Source organism: Desmodus rotundus, chromosome 4 (genome assembly GCF_022682495.2).
Source record: "Desmodus rotundus isolate HL8 chromosome 4, HLdesRot8A.1, whole genome shotgun sequence".
Lineage (NCBI taxonomy): Eukaryota > Metazoa > Chordata > Mammalia > Chiroptera > Phyllostomidae > Desmodus > Desmodus rotundus.
This window is the reverse complement of record NC_071390.1, coordinates 748,654-767,822: the sequence shown is the minus strand read 5'-3', so window position 1 is coordinate 767,822 and position 19,169 is coordinate 748,654. Positions and strand designations below refer to the sequence as shown.

General features: G+C 61.0%; 1 protein-coding gene across 1 annotated transcript in view; it reads right to left on the bottom strand.

The window, feature by feature from the left end:
- STK32C (serine/threonine kinase 32C) overlaps positions 1-19,169 on the bottom strand; it is a 32,365-nt gene that overhangs the window by 11,088 nt on the left and 2,108 nt on the right. The window lies entirely within an intron of this gene.

The window sequence follows — 19,169 nt, the reverse complement described above, 5'->3', positions numbered from 1 at the left end:
CTCAGCCTGCACGGGTGTCTCTCCCCTTCTGCCCTGCTCAGCCCCCAGCAGGGAGCAGGCCTCGCCCAGGGCCCAGGCCAGCCTGGCGGTGCCCCCAGGTTGCTACCGGCCCGTGTCTCTTCCCCCCATGCCCTCGGGCTCCATGCACCTGAGGCCCCTCCCCTGCACAGCCCAGCTCATTGGCAGGAGCAGGCACCCTGGTCTCTGGGGAACAAACTGAGTTAAGGCGTCTTGGCCTCTTAGCCACCAGGATTCAGACTCATGGGTGCCCCCTAAAGGCTCCCACACCCCTGAAGGCCCAGAGTAGCCGACAGTCTTGGGGACCAGGCTGAGAGAAGGTTCTTGCCCCTCATAGGCACTTCCCCAGCCAGCCTCCCAGACACCCCAGCCCAGCGGGACTGGCCCTGGGCGTCTTCCCCGCCATCCAGGGTGATGCAGCCCATGCTCTGGTGGGGGGGGCACACAGGGTGCTGGGGCTTCCCCTCAGCTTCCCTGAGGAATGGCAGCAGCAGAGGGTCTGCGGTGCGGCCCCCTGCGAGGCCGGTCACAGCAGGGCAGCAGCCTCGACTGACCTGCCGGCCTTCACAGGGCTGCCGGCCAACCATCAGCCTGCCGCCCCACACCTTGACGTTGCCCTAAGGCCCAGCTACTGGGCCAAGGCGGGCGCATGTCACCAAGGCCCAGGGCCCTGCATGTTACAACACAAACAGCTTCTGACTCTGGGGGATAAGTACAGTGCCGGGGAGAAGAGGGAGGGTCACAGGGCTGGGGGCTCCCAGAATGGCCCTTTGACGTCTCTGCCCAGCGCCCCCGCTGCAGACACGGACACGGGACCCAAGCAGCCATGACTGGACCCCACCTGTTGAGCCACAGAGACGCAGCAAAGGCCTGCCCCCCAAGTCCCGGTCGAGCTGGGACAGCAGCCACTTCCAAGCAGGTGGCCGGCTCAGGGGACAAGACGAGGGTCACAAGGCTGACCACTGGGAAGGGGCCAGCAGCCGGTCTCTGCGCGCAGCCCAGTCAGGGCCGCTGTGAAACGGCTTCCTGCCACCTCCGCAGCTCCAGCCCGCTCCTTCGTACAGGGGGGCGGCACCCCCAAGCCCCCACTGCGCCACCCCCCCACAGGCTCCTGTACCACAGGCCACATCACAGCATATAGCCGGGCTCCTGAAGGGGAGGAAGGGGTGCGGGCCTTGTCCAGAGGACCCTGCACAAGCTCCCTGCCCAAGCTCCCTGCCCAGCTCCTTGCACCATCCGGCCAGCCCTCCCCAGGGCCAGGGCCTCTGACCCCAGACAACAGAGGTGCCATCTCCAGAGAGTGCGGGCCCTGGGCTCCCGGGCTCGAATCCAGTCTGCAGGATGGTGGGAGGGGTGTCAAAGGGAGGCCCGGTCATGGCAGCTGTGACGTTGGTCAAGCACGCCCTGGGCACCAGGCTGGGGGGGCCCCCAGGACAGCATCACATGAGCACCAACCCAATGAGCAGGGCAGGTGGGGAGCCCCAGGGTCGGAACCAGCAGGCTTTCCAGCCGGCCTGGGGTCTGGGGCTGAGCTCAAGGGTGCAGGGAGCCAGGAGATGGGGCAGCCAGCAGGAGGCGAGGCCGGGTCAGGTGGAGGCAGCAGCACAAGGCCCGCCCCACCCCTGCCGCACAGAGCAGCCACATCAAGGCTGGCCGCCTCCAGCACACGCGGAGCAGGTTGGTCCTGGGACTGCTCCTCAGCAGTGACCTGAGCCACCCCGCCCAGCCCGTGCTCGCCTGGGGACCAGCCTGGGCCAGCACAGAATGCCTGCTCACCTGTCCCCACCGCTGTGCCCACAGAATGTCCCACTTTCGGGACCTCCAGCCCAGCCCCTGACCTCCCTGGCCCCTCATCCCCCACGTGGCTCCTCCGGTGACCACAAGTGTGCCCTGGGCTCGGACTGTGGCAAGCAAACCTGCCGCACCTGGGGGGCGCCCCTACTTTGGAAGAAGGGTGCCGAGTGCAGGCACTGGTGTCCTTTGTGGGTCCCTTAAAGCCTGGCCCAAACGGGACAAGTGTACGCAGCACGGGACTCACTTCTGTTCTGGAGCCCAGTGATACGCCTCAGATGACCCTTGTGTGTGCCTGTGCCCCGTGTACTCGGTGCCTGTGTGTGCACGTGTGCCTCGTGTGGTATGCATGCACACATGTGTGTGCCTGCATGTGGGTGCACGTGGCGGTGTGGTCCTGGGGGTGCAGCTCTGTGCGTGTGCTGGTGCTGTCCACGGGCACACACCTGGGGGGGGGGAAGGGGAGGCCCGTTGGCGTGGGCCCACTGGGTGCTTGGCCAACTCTCCGACAGACACGCCCAGCCTGGAGCCTTCACGCGTCTCCGGGATCCCAGCGATTTCCAAGCCCTAGGAAGAGATGCCGCCTTTGGGTCCTGCTGCTGAGCCCGAACACGTGTGTGTGTGTGACTCAGGCAGTCCTGCGAGCCGCTGCGGGGGCAGGAAGGGCGTTTGGGAGAAGCCAGTGGAGGCAGCATGGGGCCTCACAGCCACTTATCACCCCCCGCAGCGCTGCTAAGTGCCACCCCCTCCCTGCACACACTGCTGGGCTGACGGGCGGGTCTATCTCCAAGGCGTGAAGGTCGCTCCTGAGCTGACAAGACTGCCCAGTGTCTCTCCCACGGGTCAGCTTACCAAGCTAGAGCTGCCAGGCCCCAGGCTCTCACCGTGCCCCTCTTCCTGGGAGCGCCCCTTGACTCACCCTGCGGAGGGGGGGCAGCTGGGGCTGACATGCCCGGCTGCTCACCATCACTGGCATCCTGCACGTTCACGGAAGCCCACCAAGACCTGTCGCTCTGTGCTCAGCCTTCCCCGCTTCCAAACACATTGACAGGACACCTGCCATGGCCACCGAGGGCCCTGACCACCAAGGGCCTCACCCACAGAGCAGCCTCCCACCGAGAGAGGCTTCGTGTCCTGAAAAGCGCTTTGCAGGTCTGGTTTCATGTGAGGGCCTGGAGGACCCAGGCTGGGGTGACTGTGGTGTCGTCCGGGGGTGCCACGACGTCCCCCTGCAGCCGCAAGCCTGTTCCCCACACCCAGCGCAGGATCGGGAGCAAGTGACGAGCAAATGAGTGACAAGTGAAGGGCAGATGGCAAACGCCAACCCCCCCAACCCGGCCGGGACCCGGCTCCAGGCCGGCGGGGCTGTGCCCCTGGGAGGATTCTTGACCGGACTCGGGGCCTCAGTGCCTTAACTGCTGAGACTGTGACGCGCTGAGAACAAGGAACAGGCCCCAGTGTCTGTGAGACGCGGTGTGTGTTTGGGCTGGAATCCAGGTCCATGGCCAGAGCGGCGTCCATCTCAAACCCGAGGGCTCATCAGGCAGGACACGGCCAGGCCGCTCCTGGTGGCAGGGGACAGCAGAGGTGGGAGGCATGGCTGGAGGCACGGCTCTGTCCGCTGGGCTGAGACCCTACAGCCCCAGGGCTGCCCACGCCCCAGCACAGCCTGCCCCACAGAGGAGCCGTCTGCCCTGGGTTCTTTGAGGCTGGGACTCAGGGGAGGGAACGAGTCCTGTGGCCCCAGCGCCCCAGGGCGAGGGATGGTCCACACGGAGAGGGCCCTGCTTGCTTGGGGAGCAGCTGACCGCTGGTGCGGTCAGTGGGGCAGCTGCCCGGGCCCCCTCCTGCGTCCGGGTAAATCGAACCAGGCAGCATTGCCACGGACAATGCGCTGCTCGAATTTCTGCCTCACGATGCCCACGTGGTTTCATTTCCCACCTTTTCTTTGGAGAGAGATTTGCATATTTTTACAGGAAGTCAATATTTAAAGGCTAATAAATTGCCTGGTGGTTGGCTTTGCAGGCTGGGGGCCACGCCTCCAGCTGACGTTTCCACGAGGCTTTGGGCCCTGGTGTTGCCTGGCTCTATCCCCTGCCCCTTTCTGGACTGGAGCCTCGCCGAGTGTGCAGGCCTCCGTCCCTCAGGCACCGGCTTGTCTGGGAAGATGCTCACTAGACCAGGGAGGGCCCCAGACATCACCGGTCCCCTGCAGGTGGGGCCTCCCCTTCTCGGGCCATCACAGGCCGGGACCTCTTCCCCAGGAGCCTGGCCAGGCCTGAGTCTCGGGAAGACACCAACTGCACCTCAAGGAAGGAAAATAAGAGGTGACGGCCATGACAGGGACCCTAAGGAACAGCCCACGGCCCCCAATCCCTGAGGGCCCAGCCCCTAACACAACAGGGCCCTTCCACGAGAGACCGCCAGCCTCCAGGCAGCCTCCCCTCCTCTGCTGGGGCCTTGTGAAGAAGCAGCATTGTGGCAGCCTCTGTGGGGAGAGAGCCAGGGGAGTCTGGGCCGCCCTGGGGCTGCGGCAGCCTGGGGAGGGGCCTGGGGGCCGCCAGGAGCTGGGCCCCACCCTGCAGCCTGGCCGGCTCTTGAGGCCTCCCCTCAGGCCTTTGCTGCCTCTCGGGACAGCAGTCCCGGTGAACGGTGTTCTGGTCACCAGTTTCTCCAGTTCACAGAAAATTAGAAGGCAGATGCACCGCTAGGAAACAGCAACAAAGACAGCAGGAAAAATGTTCAGGGAAGGATTAAAAAAGGAGGTTTTTAAGGAAAGTCATGAGATGTGGGAAAGCTTAGCCTTTCTTTGGGGGTCGGTTTGAGTCGGCGCCCGGGAGCCTCCACCCTCCCCCTCCCGGGAGCTGCTCGGCCCGGTGGGGGCCGGGCCCTCCCCCTGCACTGGCTCCTAGGCGTTTGGACGAAGGAAGTCCTGCCGGCCCCCTGAGAACGCAGCTCACACAGTGACAGCGTTGCTGCTTCCTGGGTTGGTTTCCTGGGCGACCCAGACATCCCCCCTCCCCCTCCCATCCCCACAGTGCAGAGCAAACCCCTGGTCTCCAGGGGAACAGGCGAGATGCAGTCTCCTCTTCCAGCTCAACAGGCTGAACTGCCATCCTGGAAAAGGGGTGGGCCTGTTTCACCCAAATGAATAGAATTAAGGACAGGCATTATTTGGAGAGGGGCCTAAGGCTTCTGTTCTCCTATGTTTCCAAAAATAGGAGCCGGAAGGACGGAGCAGGGCTGCGCGCTGCCTTCCCTCGGGAGCCCGGCGCTGAGGTTTGCGGGATGGGAGCCTCGGCCAGGATGCAAGACCGCCTGAGGGTGGGACAGGGTGGCTAGGCCCGCCCGTCTCTCCCTGAACTCTCTGGAGAGAAGCCAGGGCCTCACCCTGCTTCCGTGCCAGGGGAGGCCAGGCGGGGGCCTGCTGGGACCACACACAGGCCTCTGGCCTCTCCTGTGGCCCAAGCAGTTTCTTCCTCTGAGGAAGCCTCGGAGCCTGGAGACCCAGCCGGCCTCCGCTGGGCGGCCGAGAGGGGTGTCGCAGAGAGCTGAGTGGCCTTTGGCCCGTGGGCCTCGCACACAATGAATCCACAAGTTCTGTGAAAGGGTGGATGAGGGTGAATGTACTCGCGGCTCTGGAAAGAGAGAGGCCTTTCCGAGTGGGAAACACACCCCAGGAGCCGCAAAGGAAAGGCTCCATCAGGCGGGTGGATTCTATCAGCAAAAAAACATAAGACTTTCGCCTAGAGAAGAAATAAACAAATTTAAAAAAATCAAAATACTAAAAACAGGGTAAAGGTATTTGCAATAAATATGACACATGAGGGTACATTTCCTTCAATTTCAAGAAAACCTACACAAATTAGAGAGAAAGCCAGCCCAGCAGAAAAGGCAGAGGCTGACAGGCAGTCGCCTCCCTCCCAATGTGCGAACATTGGTCTTCACCACAAGGAGGCGCCAGGGAGATGCCTGGTTACGCCCAGAGCGGGAGGTACTGCTTGGGTGCAGGCCAGCCCACCTGGGAGCTGCCGAACTCGCGGTCGGGGGCTCCGTGCTTCAGGACGATGGTGCCGCTGCTTTGAGGCCTCCCCACGCACAAATTCCTCAATATCAGCACCTGGCGACACTCACAGCTTAATAGTCCCCAGGTGCGTGAGCCAGGGGCTGGTCACACGGCCCCATGGCAGACGTGACGTGGGATATCGTGCAGACAGTAAACACCAGGGAGCTTTCTGTGCCAACAGGAAAACACCCCAAAGAGGCAACGTGAGCTTTGCCCAAGTAGGAATGCCCTGGGATCCGTGCTCCAGGTCACGGGGACCACACAGGAAGCCCCGGGTGGCTCGGGCTTGCAGGACAGGGGCCCCCATGGGCCACCAGCCTGTGGGAACCTTGGGCCTCGCACTCGGGTCCCCTTTTCACTCCAACGGGGCTGCCCAGGCGTGAGAGTGCGGGCCTTCTGTTTTCTTCTTTGCGCTTCTCTGCTTGTTAGACATAAAAATGGACAGCCCCACTGTCCCCCATTCACTCGGCCAGACCCCCAGCCCCGAGAGAGAGAAACCTGGTTTTTCCGCTCTGGTCTGAAGGGGCTGGACCGACATCTCTCCAGCTGGATGTGAATGGCTTTTTCAAAAACAGAGCAAAACGTTCTCATGTAGCCCCCAGGGGTGTGGTCCTGGAACCCAGGCCGGAAACGCTTGGAAATGCTTGGAAACTCTGTCTAGGAAATGAGAATGTCACTCTGCGAAAATGGCTCCGGGGAGGTGACGGCCGCAGCCGGAGGAGCTTCCCACTCGGCAGCTGGGGAGCTGGTTTCTGTCGGCCACAGGCCACCGGAAGCAGAAGCTTCCCCCAGGCTTGGGAGCCCTTCAGAACGGACTCAGGGAGCAGAGAGCCCCCGGCCAGCTACTGACCGAGGGAGAAACTGAAGGGTCGGGGCTGGGGTACCCCAGCTCCCGGAGGCCGCAGGGAGTCTGAGCGTGGGGACTGGAGGGGGCGCTCCTGCCCCACTCACATAGCCAGGAGGAGCTTCCTGCCCCCACCTTCCACCTGCTGTGAAGGGGAGACCCATGCTCTGCACCCCCACCCTTCTTCCCAAGCCTGCCCGCAAGGTGGCTCCCTGTGGGTGACCAGGAGGCCCTGACCACGCAGCCCTCGCCCTCCGGGCTCTGGAGGAGTTGGGGCCTCTTCAGAGGCTCCCACGATCCGCTCCCTCTGGGCTTCGCAGAACCACGCACCGCAGCGCTCCAGAAAAAAAGACTCATGCCATCCCCTCCCTGGCCGCATGAGCCCAGGCAGAGCCAGAGAGCCGGGGGCAGGTACAGAAAAGGCTCCCAAGTCACCCTCCCAGGGCTCCAGGACCACCAGCCTCCAAACATCCCGTACTCCTCCTCTCTCTGAGCGGCTTCCCGGGGGACACAGCTGTTCCCAGGAGCTGAGGGCTTGCTGCCAAGGCCTTGAGGTGTCCCTGCCGGCCAACTGTAAGGAGGCATGTGGTGGACGCAGGGACAGGGTGGTAAAGAGCCTGGGACCAAACAGGCCCGAGAACACCAGACCACACACCTGCCACCCAGGGGCCGCGGTGGGAGCAGGTTGGGGGGCGGGGCTCACAGTGGAGAAGGCGGGAAGGGGCAGCCCCAGGCCGCAAGGCCATCCCAAGCAGACACCAGGCTGACCCCACCGGCCTTCTCCACGCAGGTGAGCAGCAGGAGGGCGAAGCCGGGACACCTGTCCCAGAGACGGGGGATGAGCCTGCGGTGCTGGGTGGACGGGGAGCGACGCGTGGCCGCCGGGGCCCATGGCTTCTGGGGGCGGGGAGATCAATGGTGAACGATAACAGGTGGGAACCAGGAAGAACAGCGAGATCGCAAACTCAAACACAGCGACACTCACACTCAAGTAAATGGACTGACCGTCCAACCAAAAGGCAGGCATTTTCAGACTGGGCTTTAAAAAGTAAGACTCAAGCCCTGGCTGGTGTGGCTCAGTGGATCGAGTGCCAGCCTGCAAACCAAACGGTCGCCAGTTCGATTCCCAGTCAGGGCACAGGCCTGGGTTGCGGGCCAGGTCCCCAGTAGGGGACGTGCGAGAGGCAACCACACATTGATGTTTCTCTCCCTCTCTTTCTCCCTCCCTTCCCCTCTTTCTAAAAATAAATAAATAAAATCTTTTAACAAAGTACGTCTCAACTCTATGTAGCTTATGACAGAGCTGCTTCCCATTCGAAGATACAGATGGGGTGAAAACAAATGTACCCCGCAAATGCGAACTGGAAGAAAGAGAAGAGTCCAAATTAATGTCCCACGGACTCTCAGGCAAGGAATGCCCCTGCCAGCGGTAAAGGAGACGCCTCATTAGGGTAAAAGGCGGCAGGCATCGAAGAGACCTACGGGGTAAATGCAAAGGCAGCCAGGAACAGCCGGGACGTGGGCGGCGAAACCAGACAGAAGGAAGAGAAGAACAGACGAACCCAGACAAGAAAAGGAGAGAAAAAACCCTACAAACGGGTGCAACTTGGGCTTCGCGCCAATAGCGGAGACGGATCGGACCAGTTCCATTCTGAGAAAGACACGAAAACCCAAGCTGGCAGGAGAACAGCGGAAACCTGAAGACCTCGTATGTATCAGAGAAATTGGATGGGTAGGAAAAGCGTCCTGCAAGAGCTCCAGGCTGTGACGGCTTCCCCCGAGAATCCCAGCCGACATTTCGGGTAGAAATAACACCGGCTTCACAGAGACTCTCAGAAAACAGGAACGGCAGACGCCGCCGACCGTTCTGCGTAAACCCCAAACCGAAACTAGACCCAGACACAGCAGAACAGAAAACCTAGAGGAACGCCCACCCCACCCCCGGGACAGGCGGGAAGGTCACTGGTGAAACGGCAGGAAGCGAGTTCAGTGATGCCAGGCTGGTACACACCACCAGGTCAGTCAGTGACACTGGCCACACTGGCTGAGTAACGGAGGAAAGTCATCCGATCACCTCCGCTGACACGGAAATAGCGTTGGACACAATCCAACAACCATCAGCGATTTCAAAACGGCAACACCACAAAATCCAAGCACACCCGGAAGGGAAGACCTCCTGGGTCTGGTTCGGAATCTTCGGGAATGCTCGGCTGGCGCTGGGAACGCTGAACACCCCTCTGAGATCCGGGACAGTGCGGCGTCTGCTCTCTCCACGTCTGCGCAGCACGGCGCCCGAGACGCTAGACGGTGCAGGGGACGTGTAAAAAGCCAGAAATAAAAATGCCTTCACGCAGGAGTGGCATGGCTGTGACAAAGAGAACCCCAGGAAATCCGCGGATGAGACACTGGAATGGGTGCGTTCAGCAAGGTTTCGGGGGACAGTCAATATGTAGCCATTTGTTTTTAAAATACGAACTACGTACGGGTGAGTTCACACGTGCAACGCAGGCACGCGACCACGAACCAGGGGAGACGGACTGAAGGCCGATGACACGCCCAGTTCACGGACTGGAAAGCGTGGGCCCTGAGAGGCCCCTTCTCTCAGTCGATCAATAAATCCCAGTCGACACGTCAGCCCACGGCTCTTGGGAACGACACCCCGATTCTGACCAACACGTGCGGAGGCGGCGAATCTGGGAGAGTCCAGCCAGCGGGAGGGAGACACCAGGTGGGAGGGCGCACACACCTGCCTTCAGGACTGACCCTGGAGCTGCGGTCCTCGGTCCAACGCGGTGTGGTGTGAGAGGGACACAGAGCAACAAGACAGAATGGCGTCCAGAACAAGACCCACGATTACAGGTGCGGCTGACTGTCGAGAAAGGTGCCGGGGGCTCCAGTGGGGAAGCTCAGTCGCTTCAGCATGCGGTGCCGGGTCACACAGACAGCCACAGGCAAGCAGGGGCGGGGGGCGAAGGGGATTGGGAAGGAGAAAGACAGAAGGACAAAGAGAGAGAACTAGAGAGAGAGAGAGAGAGAGAACCTGGGCCCTTACTTCAAATCAATACCAAAATCAACTTGAAATGGAATAGACACAAAAATTAACATCTAAGACCATAAAAATTCCACAAGCAAACAAAGGAGAAAATCTTTGGGCCGATTTTTCCCAGAGAAAACGCAACAAGAGCCAACTTGAGGAAGAAACTGATGAGGACTGGACTTCGTCAAACTAAAAACTCCTTTTCCGAGGTCACCGCTGAGGACGGCAAGGGCGTGAGGGCCGCGGGCCAGCTCCGACGCACCCCGGGGCAGCCGCCGGGGGCGGGGTGGGGGGGGGCGCGGGCACCTTTCCAGGGGCAGGGACGGCCCCCTTGGACGGCAGCGGCGGTCACAGGATGACCTGTCCGTCAGGACTTATTGCGTCACATCCTTAAAGTCGACGGACTTCGTTCCATGTAAACTCCACGTCAGTAAAACCGATTTTTAAAATTAACTCTTTTTGTTCCTGGCCTTGGACAGTGGAGCCCCACCTCACACGCTGGCTGGTCCATTCTCTCTTCCCAGTCACTTCATCCCCTTCAACAAGCACGTACTGAGCACTTAGCTCAGACGGGGCCCTGGGGGAGCCCAGAGCGACCTTACCCTCCCAGCTCTCTCTCCGGAGCCCCAAGTGCCGGCGGCAGGGGTTTCGCGGAGCAGGCGTGTGGGCCCCACACCCAGGGCCCGGCGGGCAGAGGCACAGCCCCTCGGACCGGCCGTTGTCACATCACCCTTTAGTGTCCGTCCTCCGCTGGGCGCTGTTTGAACGCCGAAGAGCGGGAATCAATCGAGTGCCCACACTCGGAGCCGAAGAACCGCGGGAGAGGAAGTGGTAATTAACGGAGACTTTCTGAACCTTTCAATTAACTCGGTCGGCGGATGAGCAAATGTGTCTTCTCTAGGGCATTGCATTCTTCTTTAATTAAAAGGACTCAGAATTCATTTTGTTACAGTTTCCTGAGAGTCCACTGGTCACACCCGCACGGGTCCAAAGCCAGGACCGCCTGACTCCAGTGACCCTGTCCCCTCCACCTTCTCAGCCACTTTCTCAGTATCACTCCGAGACTGCACTTGTGGCTGGAAGATCTGTCACCCCAGCAGGAGGGCAGGGGACTCAGCTGCCCAAGGCCAGGAGCCCTCGGGGCAGGATGCTGCCGGTCACCCCGGCCCTTGGGGCTCAGGACCATGACAAGGCCAGCTGATCTGACCTTACCTCCCAGCCCTCAGCGCCGACCACGCGGCCCTGGAGAGTCTGTCCGCAGGCAGCTGGACACAGCCACACGGCCCAGGTCTGCCAAGTGCACAGGGCGGCCATTCCTAACCTCCTGCCCGAACGAGCCGGACGCTGGTAGCAGGAGGCAGGCAGCCCACCTCCCCTGTCATCCCAACAGAGAAGGGGACGGGGGGCCGAGCTCACAAGTGGATGGCACCCATGGTCGGCCTTGCCTCCCCCAGACACCGTGCCGCCACGATGGCAGCTACTTCTCAGAGGCTGGGAGTGTCACCAGGGGCAGCAGGCAGTGCCACCACGGCCCCTCGCGCCTCCACGGGCAAAGCAGTCCACATCGAGTGGACGGCCAGCGCAGCCCACAGGCAGTCCAGGACCGGCCCTCACTGGACTGAGGGTCGGCTCTCAGCTGCTACTTCTCTCCCCATGCACAGGGGCGCACACACAAACACAAACACAATGTCATACACTCACACACAAATGCATGCAATCACAATCTCTCTCACACACACGTCATACAAACACATCTCACACGCACAAATACACGTATGCCCACATTCCCAGTCACTCACACTGACAAACACATCCATGCAATCGCACATTCGCACACTCACGCATGTGCAGAATTACCACACATCCGCACAGCCGATGCACACAGCCACTCACTCATATGTCCACACGCTGTGCTCACATCCACACGAGGTGGTGCACACGCTTGTGCTCACACACGTTTGCACACACACATGTGCTCACCTGTGCGCCTGGCCTTGGGTGCACGGAGGTGTGCATTTCGTCTACACCCAGGAGCACAGTGGTAGGTGCCTGTGCCCCGGCCAAGGCCGCAAACACAGCTCAGGCCGAACACACAGGGGCCCTGCCCCTGGCTTCGAGGGGGCCCCACACGCGGGCAGCAGGCCTCTCAGCAACAGGGTGTGGACAGGGCGGGTCACAGAGGACTGAGGTGCGCTGGACTAGAACCAGACGGGAGGGAGGAGGAATTCACCCCTGTTCCCGCCCCACTGCGGAGCTGGGGCCTCACCACATCTTCTCGGCCAGGTCTGTCTGCCCGTCAATCACCTGTGCACACACTCGCTATTGTTCTATTGTCTGCTTCCCTGAATAACACAATAATGTGTCAGATCGGCCCCCTGGTCACCACCAGCGCTCCAGACCCCTGCAGGGTGAGAACAGCGGGGGAGCGGGGGGGGGGGGGGGGGGAGACATAGCAGAGCTTCCTGCGGTGCCTTCGCAGCTGTTCTGTGAATCTGAAACATTCTACAGTCAGTTCACCGGGACCCAGCTTTTCAAAGGCGGCGTGTGTTCTGCCTGCGTTCGGATGTGGATGGGAAGGCCGCGTGGCAAACAGCACACGGGTCTCGCATTAGTGCCGAGTTTACATAAGACCCCGAGCTTCTCGCTGTTTTTTCTTGTCACTTTGTTACATAACGAACAGCTATAAAGGAAAAAGGATCACGGGCAACAGTGTCAGGCGGCTGGACAATTTGTCATCCAAACCAGGACACGTCTAAGAGGGAAGAGACTGCTATTAATAACCACGCCCAGTTGACAAGCTGGGCACGGTGGCCAGCAGCCACACGCACGCAGGAAGTGCTGGCTTCCTCCCTCCGTGGTTCCCATGGTGTCAGTGACCCTCGACGGGAGCCCCAGGGTCAGCCAGGAGGCTAAGGTAGGGAGGTGGGGGGCTGGGAGGAGCCTGGGTTTGCCCCCCAGGTGCCCAGCACAGAGTCTGCACCGCGCCCAGCTTTGTCGGGGAGGCATGCTGAGGGCTCTGGGAAAAGGGCACGGGGATCCAAATGACAGAGGAAAAGATTTTAAAAGTAATACACATTTGTACATCTATACCAACCAACCGTGAGTGTCCCGTGGCACCCCTGCGAGAGCCACCGTGGAGGAGAGCGCTCGGGGGTCCCTTCTCAGGGCCGATGGCCCTGCATGTCCGGGTGCCAGCCTGCCGCTGCCCCACTGGCTGCCCTGTCTCGGCTCCTGCTGCCCTGCACCTTGCAGGTCTGACCACGGGGCCCACCCTTGGGTTCCAGCTGTGCTGAGCCACACCTGGCCCGACGGGGCGGGGCACCTCTGGGGCCCGGGCCTGACCCTTCCTGTGCACATGGTTTTTCCACTGCATCTTTTCTCCTGTTCCCCGCCTCTGCCACGTGCTGACTTCGCAAACCGCTCCTTCTGCCTAAGGAGCTAACACAGGGCTCAGAGACCAGGTTGAGTTTGATGCTTAGAAAGCAGGGCAAACAAGGATGGGTAAGGATGACCCAGCAAACTCGGCTCCAGGACAGCCACAGGGGGGGTCCCACAGCGGGAGTCCTGCTCTGGGGACAGGGTGGGGCCCTGTGGCTGCAGGGGACTGCTGTGGTCATTTAAAGTACATCCCCAGATTCTCTGACATTCTTGCCAAAGGGTGGAGCCAATTCCCTCCCTCTGAGTGTGGGCTGCACAGTGTGACTCGTTTCTGATGCGCAGGATGAGGTGGCAGTCACAGTGTGTGACGTGGCACGTGGGTCCTAAACTCACCACGCCACGGGGAGGCCACGCCACGTGTGAGGGCACACCAGCGGCCCATGGAGAGGCGCCTCGGTGAGGCACTGAGGCCTCCAGCCGCCAGCCCTGAGGGGGACCTGGCCTGGGAGCAGGTCTGCCAGCCCCAGGGGAATCCTCAGATGCCTGCGCCAGGCCCACGGGTGAGCCGCTCCGGACTGGCTGGCCGACTCAGAAACAGTGCGGTGACCTTTGCTGACTTCGGCCACTGCCTGCTGAGGGGGGTTGTTAATAAGCAGGTGGGTGACTGAGAGAGCAACCGACAGCGGGGGCTGGGGCGGTGGGACGTGAGTCCAGGTGGTCCCTCCGCAGCCCCCGGCCTTGGGCCATTCCAGCGTCAAGGGAGGCGCCATGAGAAAGCCACCGTGGACATTCTGGCTCCGCACACGTCCTATGGAACAGGGAGACCTGTCCCCACTGGGCCCTGTCCACCTCCCCGGCCCAGAGAATCAGGGAACTAATAAAAATGGCTGCTAAGTCACTAAATTGTGCGGTAGTTCATTTCCAGCAACACGTAACTAACATTGGGCCCCACGGGCCCGCACAGTGTCGGGTTTGAGAGGCTCGGTGCCGCCGGGGTTCTGGTGCTGCGGAAACGTGGGAAGCTGACGGGGAGGGACACAGGCAGCGGGATGCGGGGAGAGACTGAGGGCCCGGAGAAGGGTGCCAAACGCACGGCAGACCTCCCCCCCGCCCTCCCGCAAGGCGGTACACTCGAGGAAGAACTAAGGTCGCACTCCAACAGGCTTGAAAGCCCGGCCACTCCCAGTGAACTCAGGGAGAAGCCGCAGCTGCCTGTTCCTCACTTTTGGGACAAGTCCGCCTGTGCACACGAGCGTGAGGAGTCGTGACGTGAGTTCTGCAGGCAGAGAGACCTTTCTGAAGTTGCTCTCAAGCGGCTGTGTGAAACTGAGTGTGCTCAGCTCCTATTTTTAATAAGTTGGGGGCGACGCTGACTCCCACCCACACCATCTCCTCGGCTTCGGAACTCAGATAACGTCACGCAGGGTTTTCACACGGTCAGCAAGGGCCCGCGCCTGAGCTGGCGGTGCACGGAGACCAACGGGGTCCCGGGTCACGCTTAGGGATCTGGAGGACGCGGAGAAACGACCCCTCACAGCCAGAGGAGCCAGGCCACAGAGAGCCCCGGGCTCTGCTCTCCCCGTTCAGCCCCACTGATTTCGGTCAGATGCCTTGGTTTTTAAAACAACACATTTTAGGTCAAGGCGAAAAACTTTTTCTGATGAAGCTTGCATCCCAGTTTTTAAAAATAACGGTAATTTCATTAATTACAGCTTCTCCCAGATTGTCTCTAATTTTGGTCATTGAAATCACTCAGCGTGCTGGACTGCCCGGCGTCTGGGGAACAGAGAGGAGCCCAGCATATCCTCCCAGGCCCCCGGCCAGTGGGTGCCCACCCTTGGAGGGAAGGAGACACCCCACTCTGAGCTTCCTGCCAACGAGGGAACCGGGGCCATGGCCACAGGGCACAGGTCCCTGACATAGGAACCAGTGGGCTCAAGAGAGGCCCGAAGAGCTGGCCCAGGGCCTGGGGACTCCCGGGGAGGGCGCTGCCAGGTGTGGCAGGGAGCACCCCATCAGGGGTGTGGGGGCGGGGCCTGCGGCGTCTCAACACAGCCAGCGGGAGCCGGAGGAAAGGTGCCCAGTCGCAGCTCACAGTACAGGAAGATGTCCACGCTGCCGCATCAGGGGCACCGAACGCCAGTTGCAGTTTGGTTGCACGGGTAACAGCAATGCCTGAGGAAAGAGACGCGGGGGCTTCACAGAAATAGAGACCGAGCCGAAAGAGACGCACCACCCAGCCGCCCTGTCGCGGCCCTGTCTGCCATATCGAGACCCCGTTGTTGTGCGTCGGGGGAGTGCCAAGGGGACCAAGTCCAGTGGGCTCTGTCCTCAATTATGCCCGCTGGGCACTCGAGTGCGGCCACAGGCCAGCAGTGCTGGCCTCTCCTTGGGGGCTGGTCCCAAATGCAGAGTCCCAGGCCCCACCCTGTTTCTCAGGATCCCAGGGGCCAGGGGTGGCTGCGGGCAGAGGAGCTGCCGGGGCAGCTGGGCCCAGCTGGAACATTGCTTTCTGGGGGCTTCGCCTCCCCAGCCCCCCTCGGCGCTCCGTCCTCAGAGCGAGCCCTGAGCAGAAAGGGCCTTGCAGCTCTTCTCAACTGGAGCTGGGTGGTTACATTTTTAAAAGAAAACAGCCTTATTTTTAGCATTTTAAAGCACACGACCAGATGGGTAGACATGCGGAGCTGACATTTGTTACATAAAGAAGTGTGACGGCCCCAAGTCCGTTCCCAACCAGCCTCGGCAGCCACAGGGAGATCAGCGTGCCTGACACCCCGGGGGCCCCCGGGTTCACCCTGTGCCTGGAGGGGGCCCGGGATGAACGGGCAAGGTGGGGTGGGCTTTGTGACCCACGGGAACCCAAGCCCCACCCTCACGCAGGGGCCTCCGCAGCCACCCAGGCCTCCGTGTGGTGCGCAGGGGCGAGTTGCCATCAGCCTCCCTCCTACCGCTTTTCAGGGTCGCGAGGGAAGGGAAAGGCACCTGTTAAAACTCAAGGCCACGCCCCTTGGAGAGCACTCTGGGAGCTGGTGCTCCACCCACCCTGGGAACGGCCAGGGTTCAGTCCCGCGCTTGCGCAGCACCACCTCGCCCTCCGCCCTGCAGGCTTTGGCCAGCGCCACCAGGAACGAAGGAGCACAGGTCCCAGGAGGTAGCCAGCGAGTCCTTCTCTGCAGGTGACGTGACTGGCCACCCACACAGCCCAGGGACACAACGCAGAAACCGGGGCAGAGTGGCCACTCACAGGGCGAATACTCTTAACAGTAACAGGTTCCTCCGCGCCAGCGCCAAGCAGTGTGGCACGTGAGGGGCGGAAAGATCGCGTGCACAGCTCAACAAAAACAGGCGCGGTACAGGAGCGCATCTCGAAGTTACCAGCAGCCCAGGCGCTCGACTTATGGGAGCGCGGGCCTTGCGGGAGGGAAACAGCCCACTGCACCTCCAATGCTTGTTCGAGCAGAACTCTGCGGTGTGAAGCATGAAGCCCTGGACGCGGGAGAACGTGCAGGGGGAGTTTTCCAAACGGAATCACTCTCCCCTGTGCCTGGGAATGGGCCTCTGCACGGGAGCCCAAGGCGGCCGACGGGCCAGAATCGAAGATCCCGACAGATCTGAGCTCGCTACCATTAACCCTCCCGTTCCCGAAAGACCCAGAAAACCCCAAACCAGAAAGAGCAGCCTCACCAGGTAATGGATAAACGTGTGCGGGGGCGGGGCTGTGCAGGGGAAGCCTTTAGGTATTCGGAACAGTGAGAAGGAGCTGGACAGCCGAACACCCCAGTTCCGACCAGGAAGCGCTGGTGGGGCTCACACCCCGCTCCCGGAAAGCTCAGATGGCCCTCTCATTGGCAATCACAGGAACTCGAAGGGCTGATTCCACCTCCCACCGTTCAGATTGTCGGCAAGTGAAAACACTGCCATACCTGGTTCGGCTCGGTTGCGTGTCACCCGGCAAACCGAAAGGTCAGGGACTCGATTCCGGGTGAGGGCACACGCCCGGGTTGAGGTTCGATCCCCTGACCGGGTGCGAACCAGAGGCAACCCATGGATGCCTCTCTCTCCCATCGATGTTTCTCTCCCCTCCCCCTTCCACGCTCTCTAAAATCAATGAGCATGTCCTCCGGTGAGGATGAGAAAGGAATGAAAACATCACCAACACCCAAAGCCGGACAGGACTCAGGGAAAGGACTGGACTGGCCCCAGAGAGGCAAACACTGGCCTCCCTTCCCCACCACCCGGGGGGGGGCGGGAAAGCAGGGCCTCCCCCTTCCCCGCCCTCCAGTCGTTACTCATGCTTCCTCCTCTGCCACAGCCTCCCCGCTGCCCCCTCTGTCCAGTCCCCTGCACCTGTGGCAGCCCCGCCTGTTGGTCACCGCTGTGTGACCAGCACCCAGGACCCGGCTGGCTCACATCAGGGGCTGGGCGGGCCAACAGGCCACCTTACACGGACACTCCTGCCACGGACGGGGCCAAGTCATTCCTCGGACTTTATCCCAAAGAACTCAGGCAGGTGTGCGAAGATGTTCACTGCTAAACTGTTTATGGTTTATAAGACGGAAACACCCAGTGTGCTCAGAGGGGAATTAAATAAATAACATCGTATCTACCAATCAGTGATTCTCAGCCCTCACTGCCCATCAGCATCGCGGGGTGGGGAGGAGCTGAAAGATGTGCTGATGTCTGAGCACCCCCTCCCGCCCCCCAACAAATTCAGCCCGCGGTTCTGGGGCGGGGCCCCTGGATTCCCCGGGCGCAGCCAGGACAGAGAGCCGCTGCTATGAACAGACGAACAGCCGGCGCTGCAGACCTCCGCGACATCGCCACGTACGGCTAAGCAAGGGAGCAGGTGTGACCACTTCTGTGTCCGAGAGGAACTGCGAGTTTCTGATCGACTGGCCTTCGCAGAGCTGCGCACACAGGTGTCTTGGTTTTCCTATTTAGGACGATTTTAGGAAAGCATAGGAACATATGAAATTCTTACAAATTTACACGTTTCATTGCTTCTATAATTAGGAAAAAACAAAGGCTTGTTTTTCATCTTAAGAAAGGTCACTTGAGAAGCTGGTGGCCCTGCTGCCTGCCCGCCCACCGGCCAGCCTGTAGGCCAGCACACGGCCGGGCTGGGTCCCTGACTCCCAGTCTCTCTGGGCGGCGGCAAACCTTCTCAGCGGTCAGTTACTGCCTACGAGCAAGGGCATGTCACGGTAGGGGAGAGACCAGCCACAGCAGCTGAGAAGGGCAGGTTCCCAGCTGCGCAGCGGGAAGGTGCTGGAGCCCCCTCTGGCTAGGAGACGTGAGGGGCTCGCCTGACACCACAGCGCTGGGCCAGAGCAGCAGAGGGAACGCAGGTCCCCTACAAGTTCAGTCCCTAAAAGGAACTGCACCCCGAAGCCAGGGAGGGACAGAAAGGGAGGATGGGGGCTGAGCAGGGAGAAGAAAAGTTGGCCCTTAGTTCTGGGGTGAAGAAGAGGCGCAGAGAACCCTGAACGTGCCCCCAGCCCCTGTCCGATAAGATACTTCGCACCACAGCTACATTTTTTAGTTGCAATTTACCTGGCACTTTGTTAAATTGCCCTCTTATTTTCTTTTTCCTTTTCTCTGCATACCAAATTTGATCTATTAATTGGGAGTTTTAATCAGAAAAAAGTGGGTTTCACATTGCCATAGCAACCGTGCGGCACCAGTGAAGGGGAGTGAGCAGCCCCCCCACACGACCCGGCTCCTCTCGGAGCCCGGCCTGCCTCGGGCCGAGCACTGGGCGCCCTTTGCAGGGGATGGGCGACTGCGGGCTGTAGCCTGGAGAAGAGGCGGGCTCAGGGGACGCAGCCCCCTCCTGAAAGATGTTCCTTCCTCCTTTCCAAAGCCCACTCTTTCCATCCAAATAAACCCACGGCCTGCACGCTGTCTCTGCAGGCTGTGACGCCGAGCGGTGTGTGCCCTGGTGGTGCCATGCAGCCGCGGAACACTAGCGCAACAGAGCGGCCGCCCACCAGGCAATGTCCGCAGCCACCAAGCCCAGGCATAGGCCCGGCCCC